This window comes from Dromaius novaehollandiae, chromosome 1 (assembly GCF_036370855.1).
Source record: "Dromaius novaehollandiae isolate bDroNov1 chromosome 1, bDroNov1.hap1, whole genome shotgun sequence".
Taxonomy (NCBI): domain Eukaryota; kingdom Metazoa; phylum Chordata; class Aves; order Casuariiformes; family Dromaiidae; genus Dromaius; species Dromaius novaehollandiae.
Genome location: NC_088098.1, coordinates 112,793,179 through 112,810,890, shown reverse-complemented (window position 1 = coordinate 112,810,890; position 17,712 = coordinate 112,793,179).

The following is a 17,712-nucleotide window of genomic DNA, read 5'->3' as shown; positions in this document are numbered from 1 at the left end:
TTTCGGAGAGTTGAAGATAGGAATGCTGTACAGATGGCGTATCTAGAAGTGTTTCTCTCAGCCATGAGATGAGATGTTCCTAGGGGGAACGATTCTTCACTGTCTAAACCTGTTCCACCAAGGCCAGGGAAATCCCTCCCTCCAGTGGGGTGGGAAACCATCAGGGCTCTCAAGAGCTGTGTGGAGAACAGTGCCTGTTTGGTATGATCTAGACTCCAAAGTTGGGGGGAATGAAGGGTATTAAGTGTCACGCTCCGGGCTTTAACAGCTGAGCTAAAGTCACAGATGAAAATGGTGCAGTAAGTTCCGAAATGAAGCTGCACAGATGATATTAACTCGGGTTAACAAAGCTGCTGGATGCTGGTCCAGTTTATCTAGCACAGCTACATGCAGCTCAAAGGCTGTTCAGCGCGTCGGTGACTTCCCATGGCACCAGGTCCCCAAAAACTACACCAAATTGCTCTCAGTTACTGAAAACATTGAAACCATAGGGAAACGTACCCTACAATCCAGCCTCAGTCTCAGTGCTGGCAGTATAGATTAGATGACAAAACAGGACGGCTACCCAAGCCTCATTTACAGGATTGCTTCCAACAATGCTGCTGATCAAGGTCCGTCTAAAAAAGCGTAATGTAAATCCTACCCTTCAGCATGAAGTAGATAATACAGCAAACAAAGTGTTCATTCATTCATTTTACAATTGAAATTAAAAAAAAAAATCTGTAAGAACACCAATGTGTTACCATGAAGATGCCTATATGCTCCAATGTGAGATTAGATAACAAAGCACTCAATATCTCATTATTACAAAAGAGCAGTAACTGAAAAATTACATATCCCAAGCTGGCAGCACCTAGAAAGACTCACAAAGGAAAAAAACAAAAGCACCTTTTCCCAAGTACGCTTAACCCAATGAATGCAGCTAATTAAGGCACTGCAGGCAATCCAGATGAGGGAACAGAGAGAGCCTCTCCCGGCTTAAGCTACTGAAAGGAGCTCCATGTTTCTAACTCTAGGTTGCTTTAGCTTCCCAGCTGCTCCACACGTCTGAGTGCAGTGTAAACTTGGACTCAGCAGTGCACTAAAAAGAAAGCATCATGCTATTGTTAATGAAATGCAAGTATTTCAGTCAACAGTAAGAAAAAATTGCTAGTACCCACATGGTGCAATGAACAAAAATAATTCACATATTCTCCTATACATGTGACCTTTTTAAAAAAATCCAGGTTATAACAAGTAACCTCTTTTTTATCGTTATGCTTATTTTAGTAAGACTGTCTTTCAGTCTGGCTTTAGCGCAGGAAAAGTTACAGCACATGCACACACATTTAAGCAGATAAAACATCATATGCTTTCTTTCCTGTTTATTTTGATTCACGTTAATTAAACATCTTCAACAGGATGCAATAAAAATTACTTAGCTCCAAGCTATAACCATTGTTTTCAGAAGTAGGGCAATAATAAACTATGTCAATGCTTTTGCCAGCACTCTCTATTAAAAAAAAAAATGCAGAGAAATGTTTGCAAGGAAGAAAAAGTAACAGGAGATAGAAAAGGCAAACACAAACAGGCGCATAAATATGCAATTGTTAATATGCAGTCCAGATTCCTATTTTCATTTTAAAGTGCCCTCGCCCTTGAGTGAGCACAAAGAACAGGAGCAATCTGGCGGATGTAACAGTATCGGTAACAAAAGTAATAACAGCCAGATCTTGCTGCCTCTGTTTGAATGACAGTTCACTTACCTGCCTTCTCTTTTTTCCTTTCTCCAGTAACCACAAAATATATTACATGTTTTGTATTACGTGTTTTGCTTGAGTGTAAGTGCACACAGGCAAGAAACAATTTCTCTGATGATATTACATGGAGCAGGCTAAATGCTAGGGCTTTGTGACTGGCCTGAAACTTAATTTGTGCAGCTGGTGAACCATGCAGTGGTACATGTCATACGCAGCTCTGCTTAACTCTTGACTGTACTTCCATCTCACTCTGTTAGATGCTGTGGTTATGTATTCATATGTGCATCATCTGAGGAGACAGAGATAGCTATAATATCAAATGATAATCTAGAATTTGTACAAGGAGGAACAAGGAGCATAAAACTGAAATATGAGGAGAATCAAGAGTTTGCAATTTTACAAGTAGATCAGACTAATAGCTATTGACGAGCTAAAGTCATGACCAGCTTGATGACTCTAGTTAGAAGGAATGAATAACACTCTTGTTTCAGGTCATTTCATATATTCACATTTTTTGCTTTGATTCTAACTTCATTTGATTAAACCTCCCAAATTAAAAGAAAACTGAGAAAAAAATCAATGTCATATCCAATATTTTGCTTCAGTCGTGAATATTTTTTATGTAACTATACGCGACAGAGAGATTCTTGAGCTTTGATCACTGGCATAGGAAGAAAAATCAAAAAATCTAGCCTATGTCCATATATGTGTGTGTGCAGGCACGCGTGTACATGTATACAGAGATTCCATTTGAAAAATATTTCTCCTCTTCTAGATTTTAAGTCTGTGGTGACCGAGGAAAAGAACATAATTATTTGCATAAGAAGACAATTATTTACTAATGTTTAATTTCTATGCCTCTTTAACTTGTTGTTTAAATCATAATCTCCAATAAATATTCAGAAATTTGGAAAGAATACTTAATGCTCCTGCCATATTATTAGAGGTATCTGTGTGCCTGTGGACATTTCAGTGATCTTCTATTATCCCGGATAAGTAACTTACGACACACACCAGGAAAAGGATTGTTTTTTCCTGTTGCATAGGTGTACGTCTTAGAGAGGCATACAGAAATTCAGCTTCTGTAAATGAGGTCAGTGGAGAGCACTGTGATCTATAATGGCACCTCGTAGTAGCTTCTATAGCTTTCAGACTTCAGACTGAGTACTGAGATTGTCACGAAGGGAAATACATACACATTTACTGGTCCCATAAGAGGGTTATTTATATATGTCTTTGGATTCCTCTCTTGCCTTTTATTCTGTTCATTCTGTATTGAATTGTCTTTTCTCAAGCAAGAAGCTACTGTAGGTTGTTCCGACCTTGAAAAGGCAAGAGAGAGGGCAAAGATACTGTCTCCAGTTTATCCAGGTATCCTCTACCTTCTTCCAGCCTATCTCACTTTCCAACGTACTTTACAATCAATCCTGTTACTTTTCAGTGTCATTTCACTGCCAAAAAATGCTTCTGAACTTTATTAATACCAGTCATAACCAGTACTGAGTACAAAGTCTGCCTGAAATCAGATGTACCCAGTTATAGTCTATAGAGTTGCAGCAAGTGAAGCAAATAAAAATTTTACTTTCCCTGACAAAGCAAAGAGGGATAATATTCACGAACGTTTATTTAGAACTTTCAATTGATTAAAACAAGTTAATTATATTTAAAATAGAAAAGAGGATTAATAGCTGGATCCTTCAATGAGCAAGGAGATAATATAAGGATGAATACAAACTAATTTATTTAACAAAGAAAGAGAGGAAAAGTATTTTTCTCCTGCTGAGTCAGGGGAGCTGGATCTTAAGAAAGACAAAGAAAGAATAAGTTACAGACACTGGAATTTCACAAAGAATATTAATCATAGTTGTTTGAGAAGCTTTTAACTAACAAACCACAGTTTCAGATCTGCAGTAGTACATCTTCTGCTTAAAATAAAGGAGGACAGCGAGCTCCTAGAGTGGATGAAAGATATTTCACTCCCTAGTAAGAGGGCTGGGTGATACAGAATTGTAAGATATTTTCATGAGCAACTTGATTTTGACATAGACAAGTTAGAAAATAACAAATCCCCACATATGGAAGAAAGTTAGAAGGGATGGATTCAATGGTGAGAGTCATTAATTTAACAAGTTAGATGATTGAGAAAGTAAAATAGAAAGGAATTTTTGGGAAAAAAAACCCCAAGGATTATACATTGACGAGTGACATATCAGCTGATAACGAAACAGTACTTAAATGCATTTTAATATGACGAATCTACTGATTCTGACTTTAAACACATGCAAATGTATTAAGTGCCATTCAAATATTTCTAACAGTTCTAGACTCTCTAAAATATTAAAATGAGGACAACTATTCATGTTCGTTACAGTCCATTTTTATATAATCCTTTTCTAAATCAGAATTTGCTCATAATCAAAGTGAAATAAAAACCAAAACAAGAAGTCAGATGAGCTTATTGCAAAACTCTCTGTATATAGTTTTCTGTCTCTAAAAAGTAATGGAGATTTGTTAAACACGGCCTGGAGAAGGTCCCATGATGCTCTAGGTTCTTCCAGTAAATAACTAATATGCCAGCTAGATAAGTATTTGACATATCAAGTGTTTTTATTTTTTAATTTTTATTATTATTATTTACAAAATCCAAACATTTAGGCCATAGGTCATTGCTGCTTTCTTTCCTCTTCTGTCTGTTGATTGAAAGATTTTAAGTCTTATATCCTAACTGACAAAATCAAATGCAATCTATTTACATGAATATCCATAAAAAGTTATAGACTTGTCAAAAAAACCAAAAAATTTTAAAAAGCCTTCAGTTGCCATTTTCTAGCTTTTTGAAAAGAAACTTTGAATGTTACAGATCAGTGGCATTCTTGATAAGAATTAGACTGGATTCATTCTTGGATTTTCTGCTTCATAAGAAACACTGGTATTTCATACAGATTTCCATCAGTTATTGGAATAAATATATACATAATTAAATATATATGTAATTATACATTTTATATAATTTGTAATACATTTATAATTTTGAATAACAATAAAATTCAAGACATTACATTCAGAAATGGTGAAACATTCATGTGTCCTTTGTAGACCAAACATTTTGAGGGACTTTTTTTCTGAGTACGAAATATACTGTTACACTTCCTTATTTTTTATTTCATCTGTACTGATTCCTGGGAAGCCTCAAACTATTTTAAATAAAGCATACCAGACAAACTGGACAGACTACATTTGGTTGTATATATATATATTTTTTAAACAGCTAACCCCCAAATCTGCCTTACAGTAGTCATCTCCTTTACCACCTCCAATATTTCTGTGAGATTCACTCTAAATCCTCAATGATTTGAGTTCTGGTTTAAATTTATCCAAAGCAGATACTGTCCTTAACTGAAGCCGTAATTTTCTCTTCCTGATTTATACAGAGAAATCATATCTCTGTATCAGTCTTGCTTTAGTTATGATAAACAAGGCAGGCTTTTATTCTTGTCTTGTAAAAGAGCTTCTTCAGTTTCCTTCTGATCTTTCTTTGTTGCCCTTATTCCAGCTTAAAGTTATCATTCCTATGCATGCTTTCTTGAAAAACTGTATATGCTATCTCAAATTAGCTCCCATAAAGATTTTCCTCCAATGGTATCCTAATGCATCCTACAATCATATTTTGCATTTCCCTGAAGAAAATTTCAAATTTGCAGAAACTGCAGTTTCTATCAAAAAAACACGTTGACAGAAAATTCCTGTTCAGCTCTAGTAATCTTACAGATATGTAATGTCTTCAAGGTCCTACTTAGGAAATAGAAAAGGTTCTGCTGTGTAGGTTTTCTAGAAAGATAAACATCTCTTTCATTGCTTGTTATGCTTAACCACACTCTGCCAACAGATATATCCCTTATTCTGCAAATGTCTAAACTCTGTATCATACTGATCACATCAATCTATAGTGCACTACTTGTTGGGAAAAAGGTATTTTTTAAGCTATGTTACAGGCTCAGTCTATTATGGAACTCATCCAGGAGCCATACTAGGTAGCATCTTACTCTAAATAGTCCATCAAAATTCAGTCCTTCTGCTTTAAGCAATTTCTTTCTGCTTAGGCAAATATGCTCTCCTCTGTGACAACATACAAACAGTTCAGGCAGTGCCACCTGAAAGCCGAAAGCAGACAGAAAGGGGCATTGAGGGGGTGCTCTGGAATCCTAACCAATGAAGTCTTCTCCAGAGCATCCATCCATCCATCCCCTCCCAACCTTTCCTTGCAGGAACAGATCAAGACATGGATCAAAGAAAAGAAACTCTGGGTAAGCCTGTATAACTTAGAACAGCTTCAGCCTTCTCCTAGTAAACTGTCTTTGCTCCAAGCGCTATTCTATGATCAAAGTGCTGAAAAAGTGTCTGCTAAGTGGAAATAAATGTCATTTCCCATTCCTTTATTCCCAGGAACAGACAGTAGAAATAGATGGGAGTGATGAAAGAATAAGAGTTGTACTGCATGGGCCAGGCACAATTGATGTTTGTATGCTTTTCTCCCCGACACCTTTTTCTTGATTGTAAATTTCTCCCCTTCATCTCTGAAAAGTGATTTCAGAAATCATGGAACTTCAGAGCAAGTCTTTCACATTCAGTTTGCAACTTTAGATCAGAATTTGTCAAGTTATCCTGAAAACAGTTTTTCAGAACTAGCTTCACATAATTACCAGAAGAGCAGAGGTATGTTTCTTTATCCAATAGTTCAGATGTTCCACTCATACAGAAGTGGAAACCAAGGCTACTCTCTCCTCTGCAAGAGGACAGCTGATGTTACTTCTTTCAGGAGAACATTTTAAGCACTATCACATAACATAGGAGGAAGAAATGAGGGAATGGCTGCATGTCTCAATTGCTCATCATCAAGTAAAGATAACTGAAGTAATCACACCAGCAGGGACATCTTCCCACAGGATTGCATTTATGTGCTGACCAGCAGGTTAGAAAGTCATCCTAGGATATCTTCAGGTTATGTAAGGGATTTATAAAAAGTTAATAGCTCCATTAGAACTAAAGACCTACCTCTAAGTTCCCTATAGCCTAGTAGCTAGACCACTCCTAAGAGATAAGACATTCAATTCGGAGCTATTCTTTGCCTGATCAATGTCAGGAATTTTACCCAAGGCCTCATACCAAAAATAAAAATGTTGTTTTATACCATGTCGCCCTGGTCCAAAGTACAATCTGTAATTCCATTTGGCTTTTTCCCAACCTAGGACTATAAAAGATTTCAAATTCAGCCAATCCATACCTCCACTTAATGTTTTTTCAGGTCAGTTACCAGCCTGAAAAATTATACAGCCCTTTTTTCCTTCCCTTCTTCCTCTGTTCATTCCATGCTTCACTCTCACCTGTAATCTCAATCAGGACAAGTATTAAATATATTAAAAGAAAAGACAGGAAGGGAGACAAAGAAACAAATCAGAAGATTACAGGGAAAAGAAAAGGGGTGAACTGAGAGAAATGTAGACAAAAAGGGGGAAGTGTGGAAAAGAAAGCTGACATATTAAGAGCAATGCTTGATGAGCAGGTTAGTGAAACAGGGTTGTGGGAAGCAGAATGAGTGACGGAAATGAAGATAACAGTGGATTAGGTCACTACATGGTAGCAAGTGGGCGGACAAACTTAGTTCAAACACAGCTAACAGTAACCCAGGCATAGTTAACAAAACAAAACAAAAGGCAAGATTTCCAAATAATTCTCTTTTTAAACATTAAGTACAGGGGATTTTAAATACAGAAGCTCACATATACAGTTATAAAGAAAATACAAAGTGGGATCAGCAGAAATCAGCAATGACCAGCTGGAAGCCGTATCAGTGGTGTTTTATAACACCATATATCCATGAAGTTTTATGCTGTCAAGCATACAACCTGAATACTCTCAGAACTGAAAACTTTGCAGAACAAATAATGTATCTGTTCATCAGCTGTTGCTCTCATGGGACTGTAGGTGCTGCTGGCTGGGACAGATGGCATCGCAGCCACCTTGCTGAGGCGATGATTTTCTGATGATATTCTCTTTCTCATAGAAAACTAATATGTTGGCTACTCTTGAGAACAGCAGCAAGAAATTGATGTTTACAGTGGTAGGTGGCTTAACTGGCAGACACCGGTGGTGCCTCCTTTGATGATTTGGAAGAATCCCGTTGACAGCATCCTAAAGCTGGGTTACCTTGGCAACCACAGACAGTGCATGACTGCATTATGTTTGACTCTCCAAACATCATTTCAGCTCCTCCCTGAGATTTACTTCTCATTTGTTTGTCAAGTCTATGTCTCTGAAAAGCATGTTCCAGTGAAAGACTCCAAAAATTAATCCTCCACCTATTTCTGGGTAAAACATGTCCTTTCACTCACAGAGATTTACACTTTAAGTCAAGCAAATGAGATTGGGCCCCTCTCCAGATTTCACTGCCAGGCCCAGCAAAGTTCTTCCCAGGAGGGATAAACAAGAATTTGTCACAAGAGCAGAAGTTATCCATAGCCATCAGGTAGAGATGACCAAGTAGGGAAGGAAAGACAGATTAATACTGATCTGGCATAAAGCAGAAAATGGAACATAGGCACATTATCTTTAAATCTAGGTTAAAGAACCAAGCAAAAAATCTGCTTGAGGTTACTGTTTAGGCTGTGGCATATGGAACCTAATTAACAATTACAAAGGTAGTGGGGTAAAAAGAGAGTAATAATCTTAATGAGTATCAGATGTCCCTCCAGGATACAAATAATAATATGATCCTGGAGAAGGATTATGTCATAGAAGAAAATCAGATTTAATGCAATAATTAGTGTACCCTGCAAAAGTACAAATAGAGAGCTGTACTAAAATGGTACATAAAATATATTCCTCCACACCTGACACATGTGCAAATGTAGCAAGGCAAATCAAGCCAAATGTGGAGGATGGGGAAAATTATTAAGTGACCCACCCTGACTTCAAGGGGAATGAGAGTCAGCAGATATAAAATTAAATACTCACAGCTAAATGCCTTGATGTGGCATTTCAGAGGGTACAGAAAAGATTAAATATTTTTAGAGAAACACAGAGTTCTGTAGACACCTAATTTCTTTTTGACTTTTTTAAGTACAAGCATCTGAACTGGCCTAGTCCAGGTTGTAAGTTCTTAATTATGTTTTTCTCTTTTTTGTACTTTCCTCCCTACTGAATTTGGTTCATAATAAGAGTTTTGACTTAGAATATGCTCACAGGAGAATGTAATCAAGGAAAAACAACTAACCTCTTCTAGGAAACAAAATAAATCTGCACTGGAATACTGGGTGAAGAAAAATTCTAAATAGCAGCACCATGCTACGGTATGAGTATGGAAGGAAAATATGGAAGCAGCTAGAGTGGTAAAACAAAAAAATCCTTTGTGGCACGGTCAAGGTATCCATTGCATGTGCCTGTTTACTTCCCAAGCTACAGCTACAAATTAATTTGGTCCTTACAAGCAGAACTCATACCAGTGTTCTTACACACACTCTTCAGATGAGGTATGACAAGAAACTGTATGGGAAGGATCGACTATATTTTCATCCTACTGAAGCTCGACTGCTTGCAACGAAAACGATAAAGCTCAGAGAGAAATATTTAAATTAGAAAACTAGAGAAAGCTGACAGGCCTGGAACAGCATGTGGTACAGACTGATGTGACCTACTAGGCAAGTGCAGGTGGCCAAGCTGTGCAACCCATTACTGCAAATGACTATCATGCCAGGGGAGCAGTGGCTTGCCAGTGTTACTCCCGTCTACAGCAAGAAATCTACAGAAAGGGATCTCTGGTAAGACAGAGGAGGCTATAAGACTACAATCACTGACTACAGAGAACACTGTCTTTTGGGAAAAAACAGGTTCAGATTTGTGCCTGACCAGTCTTACTCCTTTCTGTGATAATACGTCTCAGCAGATGAAGGCAGAGCAGTAGAATTTATTTTCCTTGATTTTAGCAAGGTCTTTGATACACTCTCCCACAGTGTCCTCATAGCCAAATTGGTGAGATATGGACTACTGCAGGGGGGCGGAGGGGGTGGGGGAGACTGGCTCAACTATCAGACTCAAAAGGTTATTTATGATCAGCAGTGTAAAGTCCAACTGGCAGCTGATTAGCAGTGGTGTCCTTCAGGGATTAATGAGATCCCTGGAACATCACGAAATAAAACAAAGGCAAACGTGAAACCCTGAGTCTGGGATGGACTACAACAGTACAGGCTATAAAGTGGCTTTTCAGAGAAAGACTTGGGGGCACTGGTGGACAACAAGCTGAACAGGAGTCAGCAGTATCCCTTTGCAGCAAAAACGGCCAACCACATCCTGGGCTGTGTTAGCAACTGTGTAGCTGGCAGGTCCAGGGAAGTGATTCTTCTACTTGGCACTCATGGGACCACATCTGCAGTCCTGTATTTAGTTAGAGACTACCCAGTTTGCAACAGACACTGACATACTGGAGTAAGGTCAGTAGATGACAGGGCACTGGAGCACATGATGTGTGAAGACAGAACTGAGTTTGTTCAGGCTTCAGAACAAAAGCCTCAAAAAAGAACTTACTGCTCTCTTTAGCTACCTAAGACAGATGTAGATCATCTCAGAGGTGCCCTCTTCCCCCTTAGTGGGAAAAGAAGCAGTGATCAAAAGCTGGAACACAGGAAATTCTGACTTGATATATGGAAAAACCTTTTTCACTGTAAGAACGGTGAAAAAATTGCACAGGTTGTCCATGGACACCATGAAATCTCCATCCTTAGAGATATTAAACTCATTTGGACATGACTGATCAACTTGATCTAGCTGGACCTGTTTCAAGCAGGGGCTGGACTAGAGACCTCTGAAGGTCCCTTCTAACACAAATCATGCCATGATTCTACAAAAGGCGCTGTCTAGCCTTCTGTAAAGGGAAATCCCTCAAGACTTCTTGAAGGGAGTCAATAACCATGTGAATATCCACTAACATAACATATCTGGATTTTCAAAAAGCCTCTGAAAAGGTTTCACAAGTTACTACAGAAACTGAGCTGCCACAGGACTGGGGGGCCCTTCAGCTGAAAGCTGACTACAGGATGCAAAGCAAAGGGAGAGGCTAATGCTCACTTTTCAGGATAGAAAGGAGTCAGATCCTCCAGAGATCAGTATTGTGATTGACTGTTTTTATTCAATCTCTTCATCAGTGACACAGAAAATGGAGTGCAGTGTCAGATCTCCAAGTCTGCAGAAGACCTTAAGCTTTTCCAGGTAGACAAATGCCCTAACAACAGTGAGGACCTCACCAAACTGAGAGTCAGGGACAAATGACCTAAACTATGCCTGTGTGGTGCTTGGATTCTGAATAGGCAGACACAACTCCAGATCTTAGAGTCACTGCTGACAGTTCTCTGACATCTTTCACTCCATGTGCAGCAGCAGTCAAAAAAGCCAAAATGCTGGGCATCACCACAAAGGATAGAGAAAACAGGACAGGGAACACCTTCCAAAACCCCAGTGCACCCACATCTCAGTACTGCATGCAATTCTGAGCTCTATCTTAAAGACATCGTTGTGTAAGAGAAAACGCAGAAAAGGACAACTAAGGATTGAAATGAGAAAAGCCTGGGACTTTTCAGTTTGAAGAGGAAAAGGTGAAAGGGGACATGATCCACATTTACAAAACCATGAAGGTAGTGGATAGCATGAAAACGGAACTGCTATAGAGTAAATCCTGCAATACTGAAACTAGAGTGCAACTAGGGTGCACTTGAGAGCAGACAAAAGAAAGTACTTTACACAGTAGGGGACTTTCTGCTGCAGAAGGCTTTGAAGACAGGTTGCACGAAGTTTTAAAAAGCACTTAGACAAATTCAAAGGCTATGCATCCATAAATGAATATAATGTATATAGGCAGGGAAGCATCTTCTAACATCCTTAATAAACAATTGTAGATGCTAGGGGAATTTTAGAGGAGTCCAGAAAGTGGAAATTATTCATAGTTGCCGCATTCTGCCTTTGCATTTCGGCTAATAGCTGTGTTAACAGATTAGTTTAAAACTCTACAGACAAAGTATTTTTCAATTTAAGTCCTTGAGGCCAGCCTGGGAAGTGGCAGGTGAGTATTGGTGAAATCTTAGTGTTCCAAGAGTAGCAGGAAGTGGATAGCAAAAGCTACTTCTAGGACCAAAGAAAGGCACAAATAAACTAGCCTCAGTCTATCCCTTTTTAATTGCACAGAAAACCACAAACAGGTTTCCTGGCTTTGAAGAGGACTAGAATCAGGGGGGCAAAGTGAAATCATACTATAAATGCAAGCTGGAGTTACAGGTCAAACTCTTCGGGCAGTATATAATTTATTCAATATCAAAAACTACCCCAGGAACCCTCTACAGTTATGGATGCTTATTCCTCAGCAACTGGACAGTATACCCAATTCCTGGCAACAGCACCTAAAACAGACAAAGTAGTGATTCCTAAATCAATTCAGAATGCACCTGCTACTCATTTAACTATCTGAGTTTTGTCAGGAACAACTTCTGCATCCATGCACTCCTCCTGCCACCATCGCTCCCTGTCGTCCACATGAGGATGAACCGTCCTTGCGCTTGGAGGAAGTGATCCTGAAAAAAATCAACCAGCTCTCTTCAACCCCTCTTCTCTCCAGTACCATATCCCAGGGCATCCTTCCAAGCACAGACCAAAGCTTGTTCTGTCATCCTGCTTTTTGCCTAGTTCCCTCCTCTCAGAATCCTGTACTCCATCATCTTATGGTCACTGCAGCCAAGACTACCCCCGATATTCACCTCCCTGACAAGTTCTTCCTTGTTTCTAAGAATCAGGTCTCAGAGTGGCTCCCCTCGTCGGATCCTTGATCACCTGCAGTAGGAAGTTGTCGTCAATGGACTCCAGAAACCTCCTGGATTGCTTGCTATATCGTCCCCCCGGCAGACACCAGGGTGGTTCAAGAACTCCATGAGAAGCAGGGCCATCACATGTTTATTGCATTCCCAACATCTAGATGAGTGTGCAGATGATGGTGAACGGGTAGCATTACTTCATTCTATGAGACCACAGGCCAGACCTCATTCTTAGAAGAGGTGTGCTTAGAGAGGCCAAAATCCATTTATGTTCAGGTATGTCCCTGATGCAGTCAAATCTAATCCTGTGGTTCAGGTACTTCCTTAGTCAGTGGTTTTATCCTCATCTGTGTTTAGTAAGTATTGAAGGACTTTTATTCCATGAATTTCCCTAATTGCTTTTAAATCAATTTATACTTTAGCATCCACTGCATCCTCTGGCACAGAATTGTACAGCTTAATTAAGCATGGTTTGAAGAAGATCTCCCTTTTGTTCCTTTTAAAACCTCTTGTTATTTCATTTGATACCTTCTACTTGTTTTATAATAAATAAATAATAATATCTTTCATGATTTTGTTTATCTTTATTTAAACATGCCCCACCAGATCTTTAACCAAGCTCAATTTGTACTACTTCTAAGTATCTCTAATCACTCTTTATGCTCTCTCTTACAGCTGTTCTATACCTCCAGTAATCTTCACATTCTTTCTTCATAACTTTTCCAAATTATTATATTACCTTTGAGATGAAGGGATCAGAAAGTAATGTAATATACAAGATCTGAGAGCATCACAAATACATATAGGTGACTTACGGCAGTGTTTCTTGTTTTTCCATTTCCTTTCAACCATTCCAGAAAATTCCTACACACTTTTTGACAACCTCTGAACACTATCCCAGGACAATGGAGTTTTAATATGCACTGGGCTGTTGTTTCAATGGCACTAAGACCTCTTTTCTGAATGGTAAAGGCTAACACAGAGTTTCTCAACAATGTAGTACCTAAGGTTGCCCTTGCCTTTATCTATCCTGAATATCCTCTGCCATTTTTCACTCAGTTATTAAGGTATCAAAGATAGTGAAATCATCCTCAAAGCTAGGTTTTGACTATGCTGTATCACTTTGTATCATCTGAGAACTCCATTACCTAATCATTCACCACTGTCATTACACAAATAATTTATGAATAGGTTGAAGAGGACTTTCAACTTTTTTATATTTATCTGTAGAGCATGAGGCATTTTGAACTGGGTGTTCACCTGTTCCTGTGCACTTTTTTTCAACCTTTTTAACTCCTACATTTTACTGTCAGATGCATCACTCTGTTTAGACAAAGCCCCTCATTTTTATATAGTCTCAAAAAAAAAAAAAAAAAAAAAGTTTAGGTAGCTTTAGCTTCTTACAAAATGAAAACCTTCCCAACATCATTTTTCAGCCACATACTCAAGCTCCGACTGTACCCAGGAGTCTTTTACATTCCTCTCTAAGAGCTTAAATTCTAGCTCCAGAACCTCTCTCCTACCTCCTCTCACATCACTGATGCAAGGATTGCATCCACTACCTTGGCACCCAAGAGGAAGTCACCATGCAGTCCTCAGTAACAGCTGAGGTTATACATATAAACACCTAGTAGTCAGATCTGCCCACTGCCACAGCCTGCTTCTATTATCAGTTTAACTCTTAATCTGCCATAGGAGTATCATCAGCACAAAAATACAAAGCCACCATCTAGTACTAGCATGCTTTATATATTTCATACATGCATATGCTTCATATGATCTCCATCAGCTTGATGCTTTCTGCCTCAAATGATCTTCCTCCCTTGCTACCAACTTACAGGTAAGGTTTCACTATGATGTCCTTCTACATGTTGAAAAGATACCTGTCTGTTTTCTTGAAATCCTATAACTAAATCACACTGGCACAAGCATTAATGTTTTGTGAAGATCTCCATGTATGCCAGATGCCATTTGCCTTCATGGCAGGTAAACAGGTCTACTATATTTGGTGCAAAAAATGCTGACCCTTCCCTCCCTGCCCTTCTGCTCCCAGATGCACTACCTTTTTTTGAACTTTACATGGATTTCCTTTTATGTTTCAATTTGGGGAGGGATGGGAGGGATGAAAACAATAGATTTTTTGGTTATTTGTTTATTCATCTTTTAAACCATCAACTGAATCCCCATCATCACCACTACCATCCCCCCTCCAAAAAAAGGCTTAGTATATCTGGCTGCTCAGTACTGGTTAGTACAGGAGCTCTACTCCCCACTCTCCATGGCTTCCTCTGTTTTATAGTTTTATTAGCACTGGGGTCTAATAGCTCATGAGCTTTCTAGGCAGCAGGCTTCGTAGTGAGTCAGCTAAGACTAGTGTTTGACATCATGATGCTGAACTTTTCCCATACAATTAGAAACAGCACAAGGTTGCTGAGAACAGTTCCCAGTTCTCACACCCAAGCAAGCTGTTCCTCAAAGATCGTTAAGGGGAACCTGAATTCTGAAGTGGGCAAGCTATATGCTCTGATTCATTTAGAGGGACAGTGTGCCTTGTGTTCATAACCTCTTGTGTAATCTGCATTTGAGGATGACAAAGGTGGTGGCCTCATCAGGAAAGCGGAGCAAGTACGAGACGAAGAAATCCTGTTGAAGCTTCATGACAGGCATAACCTTCTAAAGGAGACAGAGCTTTGTTTTCTCCATAGAGATTGCTGTAATCTCATCATGAAAGGTTTTAAAAATCATAAAGAATGTGCTAGTAAAAGCAGTAACCATCTTTTGTTTATGCTTTTAAAGTGTAGAAATACAGGATATATCAAGGGAAACATTATTGCACTAATTTCAGAACCGTATTTTAATTTGAACTAACACTTACTACTCTTGTTTCAAAACATTTTGCATCTTAGAAACAGCAATGTAGTTGAATATTTTATTGTACTTCAGAAACCAATATTTTAATGGCTTCTTCTCAGGACACTTTGCCATTCACACATCCAGAAGTCCAGTCATGGCCTTCTAAAATACCTCAGGTGGCTGTCTAACTTGTAACTCACAAGCATGATCTAATCAAAAACTGCACAACTTGCCTACAAACATTTCTTATGCCTCCTCAATTTTACTTCTAAATCATTGTTCTTCTGTGGAAATCATTCTTCTCCTGAAGACCTCCGAGAGTCTTTCTAAACAATGACCTTACCCTACGGCAGACTATCTGTGATTCTGACTTTTACATAACCATTGCTATGTATTCAAAATATTATTATACATAATGCAAAGAGCATTTTTCTTGTTCCCATTACACAATAGCTGGAACGTTGTTAATGGATAGCCTTAAGAATATCTGATATATGAGGTATATGTCAAAGCCATACAAAGGATAACAAAGCAAAACTTTGTTAAAAGACATGAGTTATAAGATCATGACAATGAACCAGATATCACTGATGTTTTTTGTTTAACGAAAGAGCTCATTTAAGCAAAGGGAGGCTGGTATACCTTGCTCACACCAGAAATAGTGCAGAATCCAGGCTGAGCCTTTAGCTAGTAATTAATTTACTTGTCCCATAGTAAGTTTATTTTTGTTTTGAAGGGAGGGTTTATTTGCTTTCTCTTCTATATAGCATCCTAAGTTAATTCCAAGTGTTAACCTGCATCTTAGCTTGTGCTGAGAATGTCTTTGATTCTGTCAGCTTTTTTATTTTATTTAAATCTATATTAAAGCACAAAAATCTACAGCAAGTTAAACAGAAGCTGTGTTGACTTGTGGACAGATTTAAATTTAAATGTACTCTCTAGAACATACTTGGCAATGATTTATCCTTAGTACAGAATGGTAGATATTATCAGCTGCACAATCTATGCATTTTAGTACAAAACGAGAAAACAAACTTTTGACTGCACGCTGAAGTACAATAATGCCATTTACTTTGTCTTATTCGATATGGAAGCAACTTTAAAGATTAGCAAATCAAAATTTCAACTTATGAATCAGTATTTCAATTTCATCCCAAATATCATCTATATCATTAACCATCACAACAGTATCATATTCCTAAAACAGCTTCCACAAAGAGAGAAAATAAATGAATGAATACCTTTGCTGTTCTGTGGTGTTGTTGCTACTGTCGCCCTGCCCCATTAGGGAAGAAATCAAAGCAGATAAAGAAAGCTCCTTAATTCTAATTCCCAATCCTTTTCAATTTAAATCATCCTATTTCACACATCATATAACCTTAGTCCAATAGGTGCTTAACCTAGTTAATACCAAGAACACATCACTATGGTGAAGCTGTAGCACTATGGTAGAAGTCATCAAATGAATTTCAAATGACTGTAATATACTTGTGTGGCTTGTGGCTCTGTCAATTTACATTTGCATTCTCTGTCATTTCTGCTCCCCTACTGACTTTCCATATCAACAATTTGTTTCCTTTTGTCTTGAACTTGTTCCAGACTAAATAAGGTAACACACTTGATCTGTACCTTGCATAACATGCAGGGTTCATAACCACTGACATTTCAAGCGTGTTCTTTGGAAGTTGCACTCAAGCAAAGAGAATTCTTCAGACGCCTGCTTTGACATTGCTTCTGTTTCTCTGTGACAGCATGCAGTCTGCCAGGCTCAATGCCCATGATATGGCTATTTCAGCCAAAAACTGCTGATTTAAAGGAGAACATTTTTAAAAGTAATTTCATATATAAAGCAAGAATTGAAAGGAGAAAAGTTAAGGAGACGTCTGCAGTACAGACTCCATGCAGCTAGTTGTATCATTCCATCACAAACAGAAAGTAGTTTGAAGTACATGCTGCAGACCCAGCAAGCATTGTATACAAAGCTGAGAAAGAACTATATAGTCAAAAATTCGGCAGAGCATCACAGCAACCATCAGAGGCTGGATGCTGATGAAGAACAGCAGTATAACTAGCATTCTCTCCATCTTGATTTTAGTATTTTACGTATCATCCTCTTCTTGTTCCAGACAAATAAACATGGCTTTGAAGTTAATCTCTTCCCTATTACATAGTAGGGTATCTAATACTAAACTCATTTCAGTTTCTGAAACTAGTATTGCTTGTATACTAATAGTATACAAATTCATAAGACAAATGGTAGCTTAATCTTTGAA